A 21,908-nucleotide genomic window follows, 5' to 3' on the forward strand; every position below is an offset into this window, starting at 1 on the left:
TCATCTACAGGATCTACTTTACAGTTGATAACCTGCTCAACCCCAAAATTTTCATAGTAGGAAATTGACTTGATGTCGCTCTTATAAGTCTAAACAATATGTTATGTTTTTTTAAAGTGATAACCCTCACTACTAGGATTAATACACAAATAAAATTTGAAAAACAAAATTATATGAACGATTTGGGGTGGAATTCGTGGGTTCGAATCCCGCATCGTTCATAAAATTTTGTTTTTCTAATTTTATTTGTGTATAATATGGTAGATTCAGTAATTTAAAACAAATATTTATAGTAACGATTCAAAAGCCCTTAGTTTAAGCCTTATTTAATAAAGATTATTGTATTTTGACTTGGAATGGGCAGCGTCACACCAGTACTCTAACCACTAAACAAGCCATCTAAATAAAGCATGTATACTTATATAGTTCTGTGCTATTTGGTGTACTTGACACTTGGCCCGTGAGGGCCTCAGAGAATGACAAAGTAATATCTACGCGCCTCAATAATGCTACTGGAAGCCACAGCGCTGGCAGCTATTTCGAACGGATCAGCCCAGCTATTCAACACGGAAATGCTACCAGTATTCTTGGTACAATGCAATGATAGTTTTAATTTAATGTAATCATAGTACTGTAAATATATAAAGATTTAAAATCCAAACAGTTTATCAATATTTTAATCTAAACAAACATTTTCCTGCTTCAACCACTTCAGATGCTCTAAAGTATTTTGTGAATACGCTTTAATGATTGTAGTTAAGATGCCGCCGCATCCATTTATCAAAGTCACTTAGATAAATTAAGTTTTACACTCTAGCCAAGTTTTACAGTAAGTATCTCGTTTTATTGTTGTTTAAATGAACTGTTCATTTCATGGTACATTTACTAGTTTTGCACAGTTTTTGTTTTAGCTAAGGATCTGAACACATTGTTATCCTAGGCTTTGTGATATGAATATAAGCTATAAAATTAAATTGGGCTTCCCGTGACATGCGAAAAGATGGGAAGTTTTTTTCGTTAGCATTCAAATTTATTCTATCTTATATAATATGTCGTAGTGAAGAACGTCGACCACAAGAACATTCAATATGCGTCTAAGCTCGGGTGTAATCAGCGTGCGGTGCGAGTGTGGGCGAGAGGTGGCGCAGGGCGGTCACCGAGAAGACAGTCAGGAAAGAGCTTTCGAGTCAGGCGGTTGTGTCGCACGCGCATGCCGGGAACACCACGTTCTTATTACAAAATCATAATGCTTTGTGAAGGATAGGAAATTCTCACTAAATTATTATTTTTAATGTGACAGCGCTGTACAAAGCGCAGGTCCGGCCACACATGGAGTATTGCTGTCATCTCTGGTCTGGCGCACCCCAGTATCAGCTCGATCCATTTGACCACGTGCAACGCAGAGCAGCGCGAATTGTCGGGGACCCCGTACTCTGTGAACGGCTGGATCACTTGGCGTTGCGTAGAGACGTCGCTTCATTGTGTGTCTTCTACCGCATTTATCACGGGGAGTGTTCCGAAAAGCTGTTTTACCTAATTCCTGCCGCTGAATTCCACCTTCGTGTTCTCACCGCTCTCTCTCTCTAATTCACACGCTCTCTAATTCACCACGACACAAGTTAGGATATTATCCTCACCATCTGGATGTGTGGCGGTCCTCCACAGTGCGGTTTACAAGGAGCTTTCTTCCACGTACTACAAAGCTGTGGAATGAACTTCCTTGTGCGGTGTTTCCGGGACGATACGACATCGGTACCTTCAAAAAAAGCGCGTACACCTTCCTTAAAGGCCGGCAACGCTCCTGTGATTCCTCTGTTGTTGCAAGAGAGTATGGGCGGCGGTGATCACTTAACAACAGGTGACCCGTACGCTCGTTTGTCCTCCTATTCCATAAAAAAAAATTGGACAGTTTTTCCCTGAACACTGTCATTGCATGGCATTGTAGTCAAAGCGCGGTCGAAACACAACTGAACGAAAGCTGGCAATTAGACGCTTAGGCAAAGTTTTGCTGCACACAATTTTTGAGCCTCTAGTTGTTTAGTGTACATCAATAAATATACTGTATATTATTTGCAGATACGAAGAATAGAAGATATTGTATCAGACATAGCACAAAAAAATATTAATTGTTTTAGGTAGTAAAATTAAAACCTACATGTATGCTGTAAAGGAACATATCCTTTTTCTTTTTAGCAAGAGAAAAATTTCATTCAAAAAACTCTTTGATGCACTACTAACGATCGAAGTACCTTTGATGTATTCAGTCATACTGGACAGGTAATGAACGAGAGTGGCAAAAGCTAATTACTAATCTCTAACTTACAGGCATCGGAATTAATACTGTCCATTCAGCATTATACACACAGTATACCTACTGCAAGAGCTTATAAATGTCTTATATCGTTTAAATTAACAGTTACCATAATGTATAAATCGTGTAGTGACCTTTACGTATAATTTTTCACTAAATTCAATGTTATTCATCTTATTTTGATTATTCTAGCAATATTTCTTTCATGGAACTATCTAGATGCAAACATGAAGATAACTTGACTAAATTATTATTTATATTTTGGTATTTCATAGTATGGGGTTTTTTTATGAAAATATGGGCCGAGATGAGCAGGACTTTTACCTTGTGGTAATTGATACGCCCTGCTCATTACAATGCACTGCCGCTCAGGATTCTTGAAAATCCCAAAAATTTTGAGCGGCTCTACAACTGCGCTCGTCACCTTGAGACATAAGATGTTAAATCTCATTTGCTCAGTAATTTCACTAGCTGCAACGCCCTTCAGACCGATATACTGTAATCGTTACACATTACTGCTTCACGGCAGAAATAAAACGGTGAGCTCAGTTGGGAGAGCACTCGCACGGAACACGAGAGGTCGTGGGTTCAATCCCCCGCATCGTTCACAATATTTTGTTATCAAATTCTATTTGCGACTTCACGATGTTTTTTTAATTCACATCTTTAGCTCACACCTAAATAAAATTAAACTAAGTCTCTAAAAGTCGAAACTTTGAATTTAACATCGACAACGTCATTTGTTAGACAAAGTTCGCTATATTTTACTGACTGGAAACATACAAAGATCAATTTATACAAAATTGGAACGTCTGTATAAAGTCGTGAAACGTATGTATTGTCATATAACATATTCTGTGAACGTATTTGCCTATCGAAAGGCAGGGGATTGTCATGTGAATATATTATTTCTTGAGACAAAGGTGCCTTCTGTTTTCGGCAATCTTCTTTGAATAGGAATTGTTAATTTAGAAGCTGCCTTGGAGAGGACTGAACATGGATAACAGTATTGCGGTACTGTTTTACATTCTAGTCTCTAAACATTCAATATATTTCACAATCAGCCAGTAAAGTCCTATGTAATTCTACAGAAAGAGTACTTTTTTAAATCCAAACACCATACAATAGTTATAAAGGCTTAAGAGCTTTTCCTTGCAATTCTGTCTTATTAGTACATTCTGTTATTTTTTACGTCACGTGTCGTGACAATAATATATCAAATAAATAAGTTTTAGGTCCTTATCACTTAGGGGTCTAAGATATATTTTACTACCTATTTTTAGAACACCCAACTATGAAAAAAAAACGATCAAGCCGTTTTGGCGGTGTTTGGTAACAAACACAGTGACACGAGAATTTCATGCATTAGAATTATCGTGACAATATAATTAGAAAAACACCAGTGTGATTGTGAAAATAATTTATTACACATTGCAGTAGTTAGTAATATCTTCTTCTCAATGTGCCTCTCCTACTGGAAGTCAGCAGCTTGTCCATGGCGAGGCGGAATAGTTCTAAAACTGTGTTGACTCCAGTCCACTCCTGAGTCCACTGTGAGCCAAGACTTCTTTTTTTAATCAGTAATATATTATGTACCAATAAAACTAATACAAATCACCTGTACACACTAGTATCGCTAAATGATAACCCTGATCACTTTATCGTTCAAATACAGAATGACCCAAGAAACCGAGTGCACCGCCATATATACCTGTAAGGATTATTCTCGAATGTTTTCGAACGGTTTAAGTTATAATTAGAAAAAGAAATAATATATTGGTTAAAAACAGCTTGTTAACAAAACCAGCAAGGTATGCCAAGGTCGAGATTCCTTTACGCTGGTTGGTATCTTTTTATTATAAAATGGGCACATGGGCAAGAGGCTTACGTTATGGATGACGTCACGATGTCACCTTCGTAACATTACATTATTAATGTTAATAATACCTTCATATATGGATATAATAACTTCATCCATGGAAATTGGGAGAAATGAAAATAACTGATAAAGTTACTCTAACATACTCTTTTGGAGATGTGAAAAAGAGGATTATGTAGATTTGAAGTAAGAAATCCAATACGCGATAACTACGGGACCCTACATTTTGCATTGACTGATACACACGTGGACCAATTTTAACGAAGATGAATTTTATTTCTCATTCTTATATCTATTTGTTATCTATTTCAATATCAATGAATTTTATCGGACTATATTAATTTTATAATTTTATATTATGACATATATTACATTTTTATCCATAATTATTAAAATCAACTATGTAATTTAATTTAAGATTATTTGTATATCTATGGGTAAAATGCCTGAAAACAAATGATTTATTTATAATTATTATTTTAATTATAAAAAACCTGCACAATCTTTAATTGAGTATTTTTTTTATTAATATCAGATATTGTTCATTTCTTACCTGAGTTTTACGCATTAGTAAAAGTGCTCGTAAGATGCTAGACCAATGTCTTTGTTATTAATATAACGTAACATTTAAAAGTTGTATAATCCACTAAGAATTCAGTGAATCGGCAATAAAGTTGTCTTCATTCGAATATCGTATAAATATCTCTAAAATAACTGTATAAAGATTCTGTTAGGGCTGCCACTATTGCATAACTTTCTTAAATTTGTATGAAAACAATGACTGTTATATATTTGTAGGTATAGATACTCACTTGATATTTTTACGAAGAAATCTCATTTTAAAATAGTTTAAAATCATAAAACCATAATATAATATATTATATAGAATTAAGCAATAAAATTGAAATATTTTTTCCTAAGTTTGCGATCAACTTTGAATTATTAACACTAAAATTAAAATATTTTACAAAAAATAAAATGATAGCTTACCCGGTAAACGTTGTTTTGCAATATAAATTATTTCTATTGAATATTTTGTTCGAAATAAAAAATAACTAAGTTATTGGTAATATAAAAAAGGGTTGCTATTTAATGCTTATATAGCTTAGTAAACAGTAGAACTCTTTCTTAGCGAATTGTCAGTTTTATAAAAATATTTGAATAAAATAAATTTTAGGGGTGGGCTCTTCTCACTCAGGGGTATAAAATAAAATTTAAGACCTGTTCTCAGAACACCCAATTATACACCCAAAAAAAAACGACCTGTGACACGAGAATATCATGTATTAGAATTAATTTAAATTACAACATAAATAAAAAACCAAAAAATGAATGAAAAATCATGAAAAAAATAAGTAAAGTGGCATACTATTATGTATTTATTATCACTGAATTATCATTACTGTTATAGAAGGACTTAATTGAAAATTACAATTTTTTCGACAAATTAACATTTATTTTCATTCATAAATTCAAATATTTTTTATTCATATTAAACCACACCTAAGGCCGATCGTATCATTAAAAATATAATTTGTTTATAACTTTATTGCTTTAATGTGTGGACCTTATTTATTTTACTCATACGACTGTTCACATTCCATAAGTTATGTTGGTAAGCAGCCTTAGTCTTTGAGTGAATGAAACAATCAAAATAAATCAGATTTATTTAATTACTTTAAAAAATTACACTTGTAAATTTCAAAACTTTGATTAAGGATTGGTCTCTGGTGCGCTGCCTCAATCATATTTTAGGGATGGACACACCGCTCCCCATTTGATTTACTATAGGCTGTAAAAATTAAATTATATTACAAAAATATTATTTCTGAATTTGCAAGTGACAACCCTAGATTTGAATAAATTTAAACGGAGCTACGTTTAAATTTACCTTTGCTATTTCATCCTTGTAAAAATATTCCTCCTTGGGGGCTGAATTTTGCAGTGGCTTCCTAGAGGCTTTATATCATAACAGGCGAATTATGCATAGGAAGATTCTCGTAAGTGATATTTTTTATAAGCTTGAAAACCAGTTTGGCAGTTAAATTTGGAATTTTTATATTAGAATATTTCAAATACAAAAGAATAATACATCATTATAATGATCATCATAAATCATAATTGATAATATGATTTAGCTATCTAGAAGTAAGTAGTAATCACTAGAGGAGACAAACGATCGTATGGATCACCTGATGTTTAGCGATCTCTTGCAATACCAGAGGAATCACAGGAGCGTTGCCGACCTTTTAGAAAGGTGTACGCGCGTGTTTTTTGAAGGTATGTCGTATCGTCCCGGAAACACCGCACAAAGAAGCTCATTCCATGGCATTGTTGTTGAAGAAAATTCCTTGAAATCCCGCATTGTGGAGGAATGCCACATATCAAGATGGGAGGCATAATATTCTAATTTGTAGCGTGTGGTGCGATGGGAGGTTTTGGCGGCAGGATTCAAATCAAATAGCTCCCGGAATACTCCAAGTGATAAATATATCGTATACAGGATGAATAGTTTAGTATGTCCAGGTGATTAATCCGTAACCACTACAGATAACACATTTAACTTATCAATAGAAGGACATCAATAACTTTTTAAAAATCGAATGATAAGTATCCGAAAATTTGATACAAAACCCTTCCATACATTTAGTAAGAGACTTTATCTTTCGGATTCTCATTTTGGATTTACTTGAAGTAAGCCTAATGTCGGTCCAACTCGCGTTGCTGATTTATTAGAGGGAGTTTGACCTTCTATTAGTAAAGCCACTCCACAGGTGATGGTTAGAATTAATAAAACTAACTATCTCGCAAATCAAAGACTTATGTGGGTGCATGAGTGCACTCGAATCACATCTAATATATAGAGATGAGACCTTTTTTTTATGGAATAGCAGGACAAACGAGCGTACGGGTCACCTGGTGTTAAATGATCACCGCCGCCCACATTCTCATGCAACACCAGAGGAATCACAAGAGCGTTGCCGGCCTTTAAGGAAGGTGTACGCGCTTTTTTTACGTGGAAGAAAGCTCCTTGAAAACCGCACTGTGGAGGACCGCCACACATCCAGATGGTGGGGATGATATCCTAACTAGTGGCGTGTCGTGCGAAGGTGGAATTCGGCGGCAGGAATCAGGTTAAACAGCTCTTCGGAACACTCCCCGTGTAAGGCGCATTACATCTACCCTCAATAACAAAATTTTATTACAACCACGAACGTTCTGTAAGGAAGGTAGGGTTCCATTTATTTTATATATCTTCAACATTACATATATTTCACATTTCCTAATATCCATTGCCAATTATGTGTAATTAACAGAATCTCGTTATCATGAAAGAGCCGTAGTCAAATCCTCAAACTTTTACTTACTTTTTCAGTTAAAACTGTGACAGGTTAATTGACTCATGGCTTATGACGGCTTCGAATGTAAACTTTGCTTTTAATTAAATTGTAAACTAAGCTTCATTTAAAGTGCATTTGTATACAGATACCAGTGAGAGGCTCCTTTGCACAGGATGCGGGCTAGATTATAGGGACCACAACGGCGCCTATTTGCCGTTCAGATTTTTTGGGGTTTTTCAAGAATCCTGAGCGGCATTGCATTGTAATGGACAGGGCGTATCAATTACCATGAACTGAACGTCCTGCTCGTCTCATCCCTTATTTTCATAAAAAAAATATAAGTATGGAAGTACTGCGATACTGCAAGCTGTGGCGATAGGTTAAATAATTTATGTTAAAGTTAAGAAATCACATGCGAACAGCACCCTTGGTATAAAGGAGCTTTTGGATAGTTTTTTATCTTTATACTTAATACATTTAAGCTTTAGAAATAAATAGACATAAACATCCACCGGGATGCAGCACCTTACAAACTAATTTCTTATGCGTATTACAGCCATTGTAAAATACTCTATTGAAAAGAGTGGCCGTTGAGTATCCTGTATGGTCTTCTCTCGAGCTCTACTGTTTTCAAACATAATATGGTAGACAATATGTTATGTTTTTTTAAAGTGGTAACCCTCACTTCTAGGACTGATACACAAATAAAATTTGAAAAATAATATTTTACGAACGATGCGGGATTCGAACCCACGACCTCCGGCGTTCCTTGCCGGTGCTCTAACCAACTGAGCCAACCGTTCAAGTACCGCCTCGTTATAAAATTCTGTTTGCTTTGTTCAGCTCTTAGGTTGTGGCTTCATCTACAGGATCTACTTTACAGTTGATAACCTGCTCAACCCCAAAACTTTCATAGTAGGAAATTGACTTGATGTCGCTCTTTTAAGTCTAAACAATATGTTATGTTTTTTTAAAGTGATAACCCTCACTACTAGGATTAATACACAAATAAAATTTGAAAAACAAAATTATATGAACGATGCGGGGTGGAATTCGTGGGTTCGAATCCCGCATCGTTCATAAAATTTTGTTTTTCTAATTTTATTTGTGTATAATATGGTAGATTCAGTAATTTAAAAGAAATATTTATAGTAACGATTCAAAAGCCCTTAGTTTAAGCCTTATTTAATAAAGATTATTGTATTTTGACTTGGAATGGGCAGCGTCACCAACCACTGGGCTATATGGGTCAGGTATATCTCTAGGTATACGCCCCAGTGCTCTAACCACTAAACAAGCCATCTAAATAAAGCATGTATACTTATATACTTCTGTGCTATTTGGTATACTTGACACTTGGCCCGTGAGGCCCTAAGGCGCAGAGAATGACAAAGTAATATCTACGCGCCTCAATAATGCTACTGGAAGCCACAGCGCTGGCAGCTATTTCGAACGGACCAGCCCAGCTATTCAACACGGAAATGCTGCCAGTATTCTTGGTACAATGCAATGATAGTTTTAATTTAATGTAATCATAGTATTGTAAATATATAAAGATTTAAAATCCAAACAGTTTATCAATATTTTAATCTAAACAAACATTTTCCTGCTTCAACCACTTCAGGTGCTCTAAAGTATTTTGTGAATACGCTTTAATGATTGTAGTTATCAAAGTCACTTAGATAAATTAAGTTTTACACTCTAGCCAAGTTTTACAGTAAGTATCTCGTTTTATTGTTGTTTAAATGAACTGTTCATTTCATGGTACACTTACTAGTTTTGCACAGTTTTTGTTTTAGCTAAGGATCTGAACACATTGTTATCCTAGGATTTGTGATATGAATGTTAGCTATAAAAATAAATTGGGCTTCCCGTGACATGCGAGAAGATGTGAGGTTTTTTTCGACAAAATTCAAATTTAATCTATCTTATATAATATTTTGTATTCAAGAACGTGGACCAAAAGAACATTCAATATTCGTCTAAGCTCGGGTGTAATCAGCGTGCGGTGCGAGTGTGGGCGAGAGCTGGCGCAGGGCGGTCACCGAGAAGTCAGTCAGGGAAGAGCTATCGAGTGAGGCGGTTGTGTCGCACGTGCATGCCGGGAACATCACGTTCTTATTACAAAATCATAATGCTTTGTGAAGGATAGGAAATTCCCACCAAATTTTTATTTTTAATGTGACCCTTAACCCACTAACAATTAAGCTACCTACATACGCTGACGCTAAGCAGCCATGGAAACTATCGCTAGTTTAACTTTCTCCATGACATCGTTCGTTTGGTCAACTAGTTTATATATAAAATAATAATAAAATTGATACCCTTTTTCACAAATTATCTAGCCTAATCTAGGGATACTTTGTATTATAGAAGCAAGAGAATTATATTATACTAAATACAATAGGCTTAGTGAAACATACGTAAATACATATGAAAATTCATAACTAGGTAACAAACATCCATATAATTAATAATAATATAAATTTTTGGATTAGAACCCGGAACTGGACAACATGAGTCAGGTATGTCTCTAGGCAAACTCGTCATTGCATTGTTATGGGCCGGGCGTATCAATTACCAACAGCTTAACGTCCTGCTCATCTCGTTCCTTACTGTCATAAAAAAATAGTTAGTATACCAGATCATCGTCTTGTCTATCTCGTACACTTTTTTTCATAAAATGTATAATAAAAATTTCTTTTAATTTTTGGCAGTGACATCCCTATCTGCTATGTGGTAAGTTAAATCGCTTTTCTGTTCCAACTTTAAATACATCCGCGACACGTGTAATTTACTAAACATAGACACCGACCTCAAATGCTATTCCGAATAACTTTCGAATTACCGTGAAACATGTTTACGTTTAATATAAATGACTCGAAGCAATATTGAACTTATGATTAACTTTATAATTTAATGATCATTAAATTTAAAGTTTGTGATGTCATTAAACTTATTGTAACACTTCCCTTTAGTTCATAATTAATTGGAATGTAGGTATACAGAGTGGCTCTATAATGGCAATGCTTCATCATCATCAGGCGGAAGATGTCCACTGCTGGACAAAGGCCTCCCCCAAAGATTTCCACGACGGTCGGTCCTGCGCTGCCCTCATCCAACGTTTTCCGGTGATCTTGACCAGATCGTCGCTCCATTTTGTGGGGGGCCTACCAACACTGCGTCTACCAGTACGTGGTCGCAATTCGAGGCAATAAGGCATATCTTAATAAAAATATAAATTAGTATATACCACTAGAGTTAAAGTTAATTTAGTTCCATTATTATTCTATAACCAAATTTCTTTTTAAGACCCACCCAGTAAGATTTAGCTTACGATAAATACATAGCAAAAACCTTTGATAGACACTTTATAACACTGCCTACTCCAACGCAAGTGACGCTGCATACAATTTGTTCAGAAAACATATTCTTCAAAGTTATACTACCACAGAAAAATGCTATTAATCTAAAAAAAACAGCGATAGTAAGCTTGCCCACTGACCAATCACTGGCTGTGCTTAAATCCTATCAAATGTATCGCAAGATAAGCCCCCGTACCCATAATCTATCACACTTTCTAACTATGATATTATTAGGTACTTGTATCTATAGCTGCACCTATCTTGCTAGGAAATCAATCCACGCCCCTGTACAGTGCCAACATTAAATGAACACATGCGTAGAGTTACTTAAACAAAATAAGTCCATAATTGAAATTTTCAAACAAAGAAATTATACATATAGAAAACAAAATAAATTTTAATCACCCTTACGTGGGCGCTGTTCACCTACGAGTTCTGGCTTGGAGCTGCATGGATGAAGTAAGTGTCTGTGCAGTACACTAGCTAGATAATTCGCAGCTAGAAAATCTACAGGATTTTGGAAAACCCAAAAATTCTAAGCGGTACTACAACTGCGCTCGTCACCTTGAGACATAAGATTTAGGGACTCACTTGCCTAATTTAGATATCTATATATGAGGTGGCGCCTCCTACTGGTAAATCCTCTTACGACACCCATGGGCTGGGACTTCCCTATTATTTTTATGCCCCGGGGAAGCACAGGGCAAACATCATCGCTCGATGATGAGGAAGCTATAAATAAAACACTTTTCAAATTCAAATTCAAATATTTTTATTCAAAATAGGATTTATAATCACTTATTGAACGTCAAAATCTACCACCCATTCAAAAGAGACTGCCTTAGACCTGAGAAGAATGGGCGCAAGAAACTCAGCGGGCTTTTTTTTTATATAAAATATGGATTACAATGTAATATCGTACAATAAACATTTATAATTAAAGAGCCTGAGGGTGTTCGCTTTAATCCCAGTGCGTGGTGTCATTAAGAAAATCGTTTATGCTATAATAACCTTTCCCACACAAACGTTTGTTAAAAATTCTTTTAAATTTTTAAATTTCAAAAGATTAAGGCGAATGTAACTGTGTTTTTATATTAAGATTTTGCGTAAAAGTTATTTTTTTTATTATTATTTCAGTTAACCCGACGTTTCAAGACCTTTCTTTCTTTATATATATCCAAATAAAATTTGAAAAACAAAATTTTATGAACGATGCGGGACTCGAATCCTCGACCTCCGGCGTTTCGTGCCGGTGCTCTAACCAAACGGGCTGACCGTACGAGTGACACATCGCCAGACGCTTTCCACATATCGTTTCTCGATCGCAATCCGCCCTGAAAACTTAATCATTTAAATGTGTAACAATGGAAGAAAATACTACGTGAGGAACTTATTGGTTTCAATAACGAAACAGTTATGTTATGTCTGTGGGTATATACAACTGGTCCTTCATGCCCAGGGTTCATACTGTAGCGCGTGAGTCCTCCCTCACACTCGGGATCGTTTCATAATCAAACAATCTAATAATCTCTAATGCATTGTATTCATTTTATAACTTAATACATCTTATATTATATTGGGCCGAAGGCCGACCGTTCGTTCTTTTCTTAATTCTCTATGTATCTTATTCGATTGTCTTCTCATACGCGTCAATATTCTAATTTTAAAATAAAATATTATTCTTTAACTTTCCGGCAAACCTTTTAATAAGGAATTCTTCTGTACGGATAAGAACTCCTCGTTACAATACTATACCAAATATAAAAGTTGTATCTGTCACAATAAAGTTCTGAGAAATAACGGATGATTGAATTGGATACCGACCGTTGTATTAATTAACTGGAAATGGGAAATAATACTACATGCGTACTCTACTATCCCGTAATGAGCTTTCGATAATGTTGTTCAGAGTCCTACATTCGATGAAAACAATACTGCCACTTGACATCTTTCAGATATCAATGAGCAATGCATTGACTATAAGAAATACAATTGGCATGTGATAAAAAATTCTATAAGAAAAAAACAACATTCCTATATAGTATTAAGCTTAGTGATTGAATTGTAAACTCGCAATTCAATCTACTAGGCTCCGTAAAATTGCTAAATCTTTTAAAGTGGACTGTGTTATATTTTATAATAAACTCCTATATGATATTAAAATATTATAAATTAAATTAAATGTATCGTAAAAAATAAATTATCATCTAAGGCCTATTATAATGTGAAAGATTTTTTGAATGATTATAGTTCGGATTAATGTTTCAAAATTTATTGGTAATAAATATTGTTACACTCATTTTAATGCTATTTTAACTTTTGTACTTCATCCTGACTTGCACTAAATAACTTATAAAATTTTACAGTGAATAAAGATTTTTTGAATTTGATTTAGTATTTTCACCAGTGGTAGTTTTCATAGCGCAGGATGTTTTCTATATGGGAATCATTCCGGCTTCCTTTTCTACTGCCATTTTTTATATTTAGTGAACTTACTAGGCTAATGGCTTGAGACTGAATTGAATGAGCCGGAAACCGCTCTGTTAGAATTCAGTTTCGTGCCAAAGTTTGCGAGTCAACATCTCCTGAGGAAACCTCGTGTCGAATGAGATGATGAATTGAAAGATAGAAAACAATAGATGAACGAAGATACATGGATCCCATTGGATGCGGATGGTGCGGGAAAGAGATTTATAATGTATTTAAAAATTTAGGCGACGCCTACTCTATAGAGGGGAAAAATACTTTTAAATTTTAATAAAACACATGCAGAAAACTAGCTTGATTATTTACAAATAAAAATATAGTGCAATATTATTCCAACTGAAATAAGTTTGACTTCACTTAAGACCGACATTCAAGTGTACTCGTATATATTATCGAAGGTAGTTTTTTCTATTACTTGCAAAAGTATTTGTATGAACTAGTATGTATGTGGACCTTCCGAGTTATTATTTAGTTCGACAACTGAGTTGCTGTAGAGTCGAGTTTAAATCCGTGTTGTAATTAACTACTAATAAACTCAAAACTTTATTAACTCGCTAACAGCTCTGTTAGTACGTGGAGGCAGTGTAGCTCATAGCTGCTTCTAAGCTCGTATATGAGTTTTAATTGAACAATAACAATCGCTTTAGTAACAACGAAGACCGGCTCAAATCATCGACGATCAAGTCATCTTGGCGTTGCGTAGAGATGTGGGGTCCCTCTGCATCTTCAACAGCATTTATCACGTGCACAGAGGAGCTGTTTGGGTTGATTCCAGCGGTCGAATTCCACGACCGGAATACCACCTGCATCACGTTGACGTCTAGCATTCCACAACCGCGCGTTTTACAAGAAATTCCTTGCCTCGCACAGCCACTTTGTAGAATCAATTACCAGCTGCGGTTTTCCCGAACAGATACGACATAGAGATCCTTCAAGAAGAAAGCATAGTCCCACCTTAAAGTCTGGCAACGCATTTCCTGACAGCTGTTGTTACGGATGTCCATGGGCGGTTGCCCCACCTCTCCCCATCCCGTGAGTCTCTTGCCCGTTTGCCCCTTCCTATAAAAAAAAACAAGTAGGAACAGTAGTGCAATCGTTTAGAAAGAGAAAATGAAAGTGATAAAAATTTTTGTTTTGTTTACTTTATATACTCTTTATAGATATTATTTTATCAGCTTGTATTATATGAGTTTAAGTAATATTTTTCACTAGGCGTGTCATGCAGAACTCTTACAACATTCAAATTAGATTTGTACTAAAAATTTTGTATTTGAACTGAATATATACGATTTTGATATAAAATACTGCAAAGGAAAATAATTTCACGCGGCTATAACTTAACCGACCGAGGTTATGCCTCGCCAGCTCGCTCAGTCAGTACGCGTCTATTGCACTATTTGCGGTAATACTTGCCAACTCTGCGTATAAGGATGGAATAAGACAAATTTATTGTAATCGAAATTATAGTAGAAATATGTCAGTTACAATAGGTAAATAATAACAAATTTGTAACGACATCAAATAATACTGTACGGATTTGAGGTATTCATCAAATCCATTGTGGATTGAACGTTTAACGAACAAAACATATTGTGATGTCAATTTCTAAATGAGATGAATATAAATAAAAATGATAATTTTTTTAAAATGAAATAACTATCACCGGTCCGTGTGACGAGTAAATCCCAAAAGAAAAAGGAAAGAAGATTATTTAGGTTTTCTTGGTACAGGCAGTTTTATTATTTTCGGAGACATCATCGGTTCATAAATATACAGAAAATTGATAGTTATAATGTGCAATTAACTAGCTGGTGGCCGGTGCGCTTCGGTTTACCTTACAGAATATTGTATAACATTGCAAATCTATTTTGTTGATAAATTAATTAGTAGAAATTCAAACATCACAAAAAATATTACATTATGGGCAGGGCACATACCTCGACGGACAGATGGCTGTTGGCACAGTAAAGTCCTCGAATGGCGACCACGTACCGGAAGACGTAGCATTGGTACGCCCCCCAAGATGGACCGATCTGGTCAAGACCATTGGAGTAGGTTGAATGAGGGCAGCGCAGGACATGAAGATCTTTGAGGGGATCTTTGTCAGTTTTTTCCAGCAGTGAACGTCTTCCGGCTGAAATGAGAATGATGATGACGATGAAAAATTACAATAATTATTTCATTTTACCAGTTCTTGTAATAAAATTATATCACAGCAGAAATGTCAAACAGTGAATCAAAAATTTATCTCAAAGAATTATTGCTAGAGAAATAAAAATTGTGGTTTTCTTCATACTCCTTTTTACCACGCACTCGTTTGCCTTTTGGGTATGAAAAAAAAGGACAATATAACACGGAATCCTTTTTACATTTATAAATAGATTTGATTAATTATAATCCATATTTTTGCTGCTACGAAATAACAGGTATGAATTCTCTATGAATGCCTTTTGATGGGATTAAATTTTCCGAACATTTACCATAGTAATATATATTCTTTTCACACCATCAAAATCAAGTAAGTAGCGATTTCAATGAACATAAAACAACCGATTTTTAATTTGCTGATATTAAAAAAAATTATGAGATTATTCTCATCAAATTTAAAAAAAAATAAGGGTTCTTTTTCCATATTTGAGTCAAGCTAAGGTAAAAAAATAAATATTTCAAATCAAAAAAAAAATACAGTGTATATGAGGTAACTTTTCCCCAAATTTCGTTGAAAAAAAATTGTCATAGATATTAATAAAAAACCAAAATCTTATTTATTTAAATTTTTCACATAAATTTTCAGGTAAGTATGTGAAAACGAAAGTTGTAGATCTTTTTATTATCCACAATTTTGCTATATTTATATTCTTTTCCTTTTTCAATGGGTTTCATCCTACTACTATTTTTTTTGGTTTCAAAAATTATTGACCGTGGTCTGTTATGATTTCTTTAAAATATTAGGAAACGTATGAAAATATGAATAGACCGGACCATGTTTAGTAAATGCTTAAAAAACATTAATTATGCACTTTAGCCGTAACTTAATAAAGAAATGATTACTGTAGACCAGTAAACGTTCAATGAAATCAAAGAGTAACTCGATCTAAATTCAAAATAAGCCATTGAAGCCAGTAAAAGTAACGTACTTATGATAAGAAGAAGACAATTTTGTACAAAACTTAAAAGGAGGAATACATTTTACTCAAATTCAAACCTTATCGAAGTAATGTATTTAATTTGAATTCAAGTTCTACGAACTGTAAGGTAACATTGGTAAAATCCAAACTCTTAATGAGTTTACCTGTATTTAAGTTAACTCTAGCGTTTGGGGAATGTTTGCTCCTACCTAATGACGCTTGAAACTTATAAAATTTGGATCAGTTGCTTTGTTGAGACCAACATTTTATTTGCATAGATAATTTATACGTCTTGATAGAGTCTCTTGCTGTTAGACAATCGATAAAATAGGCCAGGAATATTAGTTTAGTGTGCGTGACAGCACAGCTACGTCTTACACTCGCGATTTGTATGACACTTTGTGTATGTGTGAATTGCTGTATATAGGTTAGTTCGAAACATAATTTTTTTCGACATTTTCACAGATGTAATAGTCTATCTAGACGTATAAATATCTAAGATTTTTTTTTATGTATGTGCAAAGGTCTCCAAATCTTTAGTTTGTCCGATAGTTGCATTTCAAACGTTTCGTTTCAGAACTTAGGAGAAATAAACATAGATTTTTGCCGGCAAGGTACTCGTACCACCACTACTGTGGTTAGTTTTACTCCTTCACTATCGAAATCTATAATTGACTCGCAGAAGTGAGTGGACACCATATACACTGATTTTAAAATGACATTTGATAAAGTTCCACATGAAATACTATTTGAAAACTTATCGTATTATGGGCTTTAATGCCCACTGCTGAAATGGCTTTCATCATACTTACGTGATTCTCTCTTTTATGTGGTCATATTGTACGCAGACGAGGTCGCTGACTATGAGCCTGATGAGAAAGCTTATGGTCGTTCAGAGGGCAATGGAGAAGGCTATGCTTGGAACTCCAAGGCAATGATTACTCATCTATTAAGGGACCCCGCAAATAGTAATAGTCTCATAAATCTGACAATTTTTAAAGATAGATTCAATTTCATAATTTATACCTTGAAAAACTCGTTCTACAATTATTGTCTCAACATTTTAATAATTAACACATTATTTAAATATATTGTAATTTATAGGGAAACTTCCCTGCGAGATCGAATCAGAAATGAGGATATCTGTAGCAGAACCAAAGTCACCGACATTGGCCAAATGACTGCGATATTGAAGTGGCAGTGGGCAGGGCACATGGTTCGACGGACAGATGCTCGTTGGGGCAGTAAAGTCCTCGAATGGAGACCCCCACAAGATGAACCGACAATCTGGTCAAAATCGTCGGAATACATTGGATAAGGGCAGCGCAGGACCGATCGTCATGGAAATCTTTGGGAGAGGCACTGGCAGTGGACGTCTACCGGCTGATGATCTTATGTGGTCTATCGTTAGTATAATACATTATACAATTAATTATTTTTTATCACAAAACTGCTACATATCAGCAGAAACCTTGAGATTAACTTTGAAAATAATATTTTATAAACCATCTTGTGTATAACGTTCATTCCAGAATAGTCTACTATGTAGTTGGTATTAGCTATAGCTAAGTGATAATTGAAATGCAGGATTTGAGTCACAGTGAACAGGATTTGTACTTTCAATTTATTCCACTTTTGGTGCATCAAAGGAGAATACAAGACACTTTTCTACGCTCTGTACCTTAAATTTGTAATTCTTGCCATTTTTTTATATGTGGATTACTGCAAATATAGTGCGATATCTCTCCAATGCATGGGTAGTACTAATATCCTCAACAGAGGAAAAATTTGTAGTTAGAGCTAAGTCATGTACTAGTAAATTATTGTCATAATGTAGACTACATAACTTCTTTCCAACAAAACAACTATTTTATGGAATAAGACACCAGCTTTTATGTCTGTTTCACATAAACCTACTGTCTGTATGTGCCTAGACCGAGCATTATCGACTTCGTACCACTTCTCTAGATGCACTTATCAAACTTAAGTATGTAGACTTCTTTTAATATTTGTACCTAGTGGTTGTAGGTATGTATTATAAGAATATTGTACATGGTTTTGTTGTAGAATACGTTTTGATAGACAAATTAAACTATATATATTTGCAAAGAATAAAATTACAATATATATAAATAATGTGTTAATTATTAAAATGTTGAGACAATAATTGTAGAACGACTTTTTCAAGTTATAAATTATGAAATTTAATCTATCTTCAAAAATTTTCAGATTTAAGAGACTTTTACTATTTGCGGGGTCCCTAAATAGATGAGTAATCACTGCCTGTTTACTTTTCTAAATTAAAAAAAAAGAATTGCTAGTTCCTTTTAAAGTAGCCTCCTTTCTGTAAAACAGGAAGTTCTCCTTCTCAAAGGAAATGAAACTACATCCAAACGAAAAGAAAGAACAATCTTTTTATATATCAAAAAGCCTTTGTCGCTTTGGACTAGTATCAATGAACTTAATTTGATTACCAGCGGAAATGAAATAATACACACAACATAATGTAATAAAAATGCGGATTTTATCATATTTTTCAGTACCTGCCATATAAAAGTTGAGGTATTTACTGAGATATTTAATGAGACACACTTATCGTGACGTCATCGAATTTAAAGCCTTCTGTTGCAATAATCTACTTTTATTCTGTCACCCTCAGGTGGTGCATCACTTGATGGTCATAAATTACTATTACTGATGAATGGAATAGAATATAAATAATAATATTTATTTACCATTGGAAGTGATACTAACATAACACATTGCAACAACTTGTTAATCGTTATGAAGCTATAACAGACCCTAAAGGGGCTTTGAAATGCGGATAAGAACTGATAAGAAACTTCCAGCCCATCTTTTAAATCATATAACAACTTAGGCAGCCTATTTTATCTAACATTATACAATTTCAGAACTACTGTGCGGAACCAGACAAGAACCGTGGCTGATCAAGTTTATTTTAAATTCGAGGCCGATATCTGCAATCAGCACTTCACGAGACGAGGAGGTTTGAGGGTTTTATTCAAAGTGGAAACATCGACTTATCAAGTTTTCGGTGTTTCTAATGTTTCTGAAGTATATTTACAATGTTTATTTATTGAAGGAAATGATGAGACAAGCTAAACGTCCGCTTGATGAAAAACGATGGATAGTTACGCTCATGGACACAATAAATTCTGAGAAGGACCACGATTGCGGACGTCACTTGAGTCGCCATGTAATTTCTATCATTGCAAATTGTACTTCAGGAAATAAATAAATTAATTACAGTCTTCTTTTTCATTGGACGCCAAGATTTCCCTTTAAACAAGACCAGGGCACTGGGCGCCTACAATAAAACATTGAACAGTGTGACACTAACAGTATAAAAAGCTCTATGAAATTCAAATAGTCCCAGAAAAATAATGATCAAATTCAACATGAGACCTTTCTACTATTAATATATATAACTATAAAGTTCAAAGCATGTTTTAGATTTGAACAATGAATTTAATGGACAACGAAAGCTACAATCCGGAAGCTCAAGATTTTCCTAATTCCTTAAAGCCTTTCCCGGCTATGGCAACAAAGACAATTGGGTTGTTTTCCAGATATTCGGTTTTATCCGATTTAAGGATTTTAAATTAACCATTTTAAAAACACAGTTGGTATATTTTACAGAATTATAAAGTTCCAATATTTATAAAGTGCACATATATTTACTTTGTGTTTGATGTACTGCTCTTCAATTGGGAATTATCTATAGGGTTTGATTAAGGGTTTTTGTTCAACAATGAGCACCAAGCTAAAGGTTTAAGCGGATAAAGTACTAGCAGAATCTTAATTTTTCTAAGCTGGTTTATTGGAAAATAATGTTTTCAGCGCCAGGAGGAAATAGTTAAAGATTCCTAATTACATTGATTTTTTTGATCAGTGGAAGATCTGCTCATTCCGCTTCGAAATTATCTTTGAGTAAGCTATTGATTGAAACTTCTATATAAAATATTACCAAAAATTACCCCACATCAGAAAAGTGCTCTAGCAATGTAAACTTTTTTTTGATAAATGCCCAACGGCAAAAATCATAACCATAATTTGACTATGGGTACCTCAACGGCGCCTATTTCCTAAAAAGTGGAAAATTGCCAAGCTGCGTTACGAATTACAGACCAATTTCCATACTTTCTTTGCTTGGTAAGGTATTTGAGGCCTTGAAAAATACGCTTAGTATTTACCAGCATGGCTTTTTAAATGGTAGGTCGACTAACACAAACTTGGTAAATTTTTCAGAATTATTAATAGACGCGGTTGATAAGAGGAAAAGAGTAGACGTTATCTACACTGATTTAAGTAAAGCATTCGATCTAGTGCCAATTTCCATCTTACTCTTGAAGTTATCCGTATATGGCATTGCTGTATCAATTTTAAATTTGTTAAATTCATACCTTATTGCCAGGTGATTTTACATAGTAGCTAATGGATTTGAATCTGTAAAATACGAAATAACACCATGAGTACCCTAAGGATCCCATTTAGGTCTTCTCCTATTTAACATATTTATCAACGACCTTCCAAACTGCCTTAAATATTGCACACCATTTATGTTTGCTGATGACTTAAAAATTCCTAAGATCATCAATGGTCCCGATGATGTTAGCGCATTGCAGTCAGACCTAAATAGTTTATTTAGATGGTGCGAGCTTAGCGGCATGATTCTGAATAAAAATAAATGCTTTCATATAACGTTCACAAAATGCAAAACTAATATTACAACTAAATACTTATGTACAGTATTTATAAATACGGCAGTACCGTTTGGAGACCACACTACGCTTGCCATTGAATTGAAAAATCCAGAAGCTTTTTCTTTATCACTTGGCTTTCTCAATCTAGATCACTCGCAACATACTCTTCAGAGTCTTTCAAGACTTATATATTTTAATATATTAACTCTGAAACAACGTAGGGACATATTGGATTTACTTTTCTTATACAGAAGTATTAACAACATTTATGACAACTCCTTTCTTGTGTCTATGTTTAATTTTAGATTGCCTAGATGCCCACGTAAACCTGTGAACTTATTTGAAAAACCTTCTCGCACAACTATTTTGGGGATCAATTCACCTGTGTCGCGATTATGCAAAATTATAAACGATTATAAATGCTTAGACCCATTCAGTGATTCGTTGCCAAGGTTTCGCAAAAATGTAAAAAAATATATTGTGAATAAATAATTAATAAGTAATCTTGATTTGTTTAATACATTTATCTTGACTTGTTTGGTAGATTTCGTTAACTTCCTAATTTCATTACATCATAGAATGGTTGTTATGTAACTTATACTTATTTTATATAACTATTTCACACATAATTTAGCCTGCGGTATTCACCTTAAAAGGTAATGCATTTAGTAAC

This window comes from Leptidea sinapis, chromosome 22 (assembly GCF_905404315.1).
Source record: "Leptidea sinapis chromosome 22, ilLepSina1.1, whole genome shotgun sequence".
Lineage (NCBI taxonomy): Eukaryota > Metazoa > Arthropoda > Insecta > Lepidoptera > Pieridae > Leptidea > Leptidea sinapis.